General features: G+C 41.7%; 1 long non-coding RNA gene across 1 annotated transcript; it reads left to right on the top strand.

Annotated features, from left to right (window-relative positions):
• The first annotated feature begins 2,527 nt into the window (after positions 1-2,527).
• Positions 2,528-3,617, top strand: LOC143876579 (uncharacterized). The gene is made up of 4 exons (XR_013250421.1): positions 2,528-2,576; positions 2,662-2,759; positions 2,843-3,119; positions 3,199-3,617. It is a non-coding gene; the product is annotated as an uncharacterized LOC143876579 (long non-coding RNA).
• The last annotated feature ends 289 nt before the right edge of the window (positions 3,618-3,906 follow it).

Genomic DNA, 3,906 nt, shown 5'->3' with positions numbered 1-3,906 from the left:
CCAACAATTGTTTCCTTTTTCGTGATGGTGAGTAACTGTTATATTTTCCGTCTGCATCTCCTGCTGTTTCTCGCTCAACTGTTTAATAGTGCCATTTTTGCAGGCGAAATATGTCTTATCTAGATGCTGTCCATCACGCTTTCACGAGTCCCTACAAAATATTCGGTTACGGGATGTGCATAGGGATTTCATAAAGGATACCCCATTTACAGATTTGGTTCTGCATGAGGGCCTCGAAGATGTCGAGTTGCGGAAGAAGATTTTGACGACAATGGTAAATAAATGGGATCCCAAACGGAAAGGTTTTTGTTTGGGCGGCATCGTACTCCCATTTCTAGTTAGTGATGTAGCTAAAATATTAGGTTTAAGTATGATTGGGGAAAGGCCGCAATTTGATTGGTCTAGCAGTGATACTGTGGATGGTTGGAGGTTTGGGGGTCCAACCGCCACCTATGACGAGGTGGTGAAGGTTATTCATGCCGATATGGATTCAGACGAAGAAGACTTGGTGAAGTCGACTGTGAAGCATTTGATATTGTTATTCTGCAGCACTGTCTTGTTTGCGCAGAGGGACCAGAAGGCATGTTCTTGCCTCTTCCCGTATATTGATCTGCAGACTATAGGAAATGTTGCATGGGCTTTTCCCGTTCATGAGTTCTTGGTCAGATCATTAGATTCACATGCTGCACTCGGTGGAAAGGGACATATATTGGGTTGCTCTATCATTTTACAGGTAATTTTCCATTCATTGCATATAGTTTTTTTCTTTCTATCTTATGCGGATCTAATCTACTTTGATATCAGGTATGGCTATTTGAGCATACCACGTTATGGGCACCTAATTCTCCTGATGCGTATCCGCGTCTATTTAAGTGGACCGCTCAGATGAATACGAAGAAGATGGAGCATCAACAGTTGATTGACTCTATTATTCATGGGACGGTGAAAGCCGTAGAGGTGAGAGTATAATGCATGTTGGTCGTTGTATGTCTTTCGTGTTATTTTTACAGTCGTATTTGTAATTAGCAATATGGAATGTATTCCAGGTGGTTAGGAGGGTCGAAGCTACGGCAAGGGAAGAATCTCTACTTCGACTCGATGATCAACACGACGATGGTAGTATTCCTTGCGATTCAGTCGGTTCAATTGTGGTCCCAGTGGGGGATTGCAGGGGTCAAACTCTGCCTGTACTGAGGGATCCAATGAGGCCAATTGCGACATATCAGAGGAGGGAACGAAGGAGGAGAAGTACGAGAGGAAGAGGGGAACATGGGAAGTCCGAAGTAGATGAATCTGTTACAAATAGTTCATTGTTGGAGAGGTTAACCAGAGTTGAACGTGAAATGAGGGAGGTAAAAATTCATTTGTTCGGGAGAGGTTCCATAAAGAGGGAAGGTTTGGAGTCAGGGAATAATATCCCAACGAAGATAACGAGAAAGAGGGAACGAGAGGCCGACAATATGGATGGGGAACCCGAGATAGTGACTGCGAAGGGGGAAGTAGGGGATGGTGTTTTTGTAGATGATATGGGGAAACACATAGTTGATGATAGCGTAGAACATATCTCTATTGATAGCCTAATTACTAGGGATGTCAGGGATGCTGCAGCTAAAATGGTTATCTTGGTTGACACTCCTGATTTGAACCTCAGTAAGAGTAAGAAATCAAATAAGAAAGAAGATGAAAAAGTTATTGGGAGCATTGAAAAAAATGTGAAGCAACGTCGAAGGAAGTTACAACCTAGTAGAGCAGTCAGTTCACCGTATGTCATAAGCAACCGGAAAAGCATGTATGCTCTTCGCAATATCACCGGGCCTGCAGCGATGAAGGTGGATGCATTGGCAGCGCTACCACCTACGTAAATTTTCGTACAACCTACATTGTTTTTTAATTCTAATATCTCCGATTAATTGCATACATAGGTTGTTTAAGTACAATTATATGACCAAAGGACCATAGAGGTAGCTGACTTTTTACTCGATTTGCAGTGAGAGAGTCATTCACAGTGATGGGTACCACATGTGTAAAGAAGACTTGCTTATACTAACCGATCGTAGAGGGTGGATATCATCTCCGGTAAGATGTTATATGGTTCAGTTAGTAACGTAAAGCGTGAATAATGCGTTGGTACACATATCTTCTTAGAATTCCTTCTCGTTGACCTATGGTCTGTTATGTAGATTGTTAATGTATATACGGATTACTTGAACTTGCGGGACGAATGTTGGCGAACAAAAAAAAAGGGATCATGCATTTGCCTTGCTACCCATCTACCTGTGAGATTAAATTAACTTATAAGTAGTGATTTTTGTTTCCCAAGCTGCGGGCAATTCTAACATTTCTTTTTTTGGTTGCAGCAAGTTATTCTTGACGAAAGATGTGAACGTCCCGATGCATGTTCCAGATTCGTAACTCGTGTAGAGAACACCCCTCTTCAAGAGATACGAAAAGTACTCATTCCAATTAACATTGAAATGGTTCATTGGGTACTTCTCGTGTTGGATATGGGGCATCATACCTTCCTTCTTTACGATTCTCTTTACAGTCACACAGATTGTAGGAAGGTGCAACCCCTTGTGAGTACTACTCTTGATTCGTATGGCAATTAGTAATTAATTTTTTCTTACTACTGCCCTAACGTACGGAATTCTTGATTTGTAGGTCGATTACTTTGTTAAATGGTTCAGAATGGTCAAAGACATTGATATAAGTGCATTCCCCATTGATGTAGTGGTCGATCGGCCCCTACAAGGTAACAGGTATGTTACGTGCAATTACTTCAGTTTACGATACCTCCGTAAACGATTAATTCTTCTTCTCGGTTTTGCTTGATGTTTTCCAGCCACGACTGTGGGCTGTTCGTTTTGAAAGAGATGGAATACATTACCCGTGACGCTAGCCTCGATTTCACCCAGAAAGATATTACAGCTATGCGAGCTTCCCTACTTTCGGAAATGTTGAATGGGGTCTATGGGAAAGTATCCCTATAAGTTGTTCACATTCTTACCTGGGAGTCATTGTTGTTGGTTGTACATGCATTAGAGTTCAATTGCTTCGCGGGTGATCCGATACTTGCTCTCCTCGTTCCTGAAGTAGGTGGCGGAAATCAACCTGCTAGGGTGAGTGGATATTTTGCACACAATTGGGAAACACCAAAATGTTCTACTTATTCATTATGATAATTGTGGTTGTTTGCAGGTAAGGCTTGTTCCAAATCCGGGCTCTCTTCAGCGTTTCTGGCAACTTGAAGAAGTCGTGGATGAGGAATGGCTTCAACATCTGGTCCTTGAATAGCAACCTTCTGGATGAGGATTGATCTATATGGTCTGCAAGTCTCCCTTGGGCAAATCTTTTCAATGATCAGAAATCCACCCCTTCATCTCCAAGCTATTCTGCCCCTACCAAACGCAAAGAAATCACTTCGAGCTTTGTTTTTTTGTTTTGGGCTGTTTTTGCAGGTTCTGTCCTGTGTTTGGATGTTGTTGTTTGGGCTTCTTGCCTCTTTTTGTTCCCCCCTTTTATGTAAGGAGGTTGTTTTCTTCCTTCATGTATATCTTTGGTTTCCATAAATATATCTGGTCGGGGTCCTGCCTAACCCCAGCTTACTCATAAAACATATTTTAAAAAACAACAAACACAAAAAAGCTTCTGAGTGACCAGGATCGGGAAAAAGCTCTTTGTACTGGGGTAAAGATGAAAAATGTAGTGGGGACCGGTAAACTGACATGTTCCACAATTCCACTCTTTTCTCCATCCGACACAAAAGATATGTGCTTTAAACATCAAGTTCTTAACATTACGAGTTCATCACCCAAATGATCATCATTAATATATAATCTGAATGATCTTGCGCCAGAAATGATGTATACATGTGATGAAGCCCATTGAATTGGTAGATCCTCGTGT

The sequence above is a fragment of the Tasmannia lanceolata genome, unplaced genomic scaffold (assembly GCF_043159265.1).
Source record: "Tasmannia lanceolata isolate RefF3 unplaced genomic scaffold, GAP_Taslan_0.1 ptg000005l, whole genome shotgun sequence".
Lineage (NCBI taxonomy): Eukaryota > Viridiplantae > Streptophyta > Magnoliopsida > Canellales > Winteraceae > Tasmannia > Tasmannia lanceolata.
Note: the sequence above shows the minus strand (reverse complement) of the source record. Positions and strands in the feature narration are given on the sequence as shown.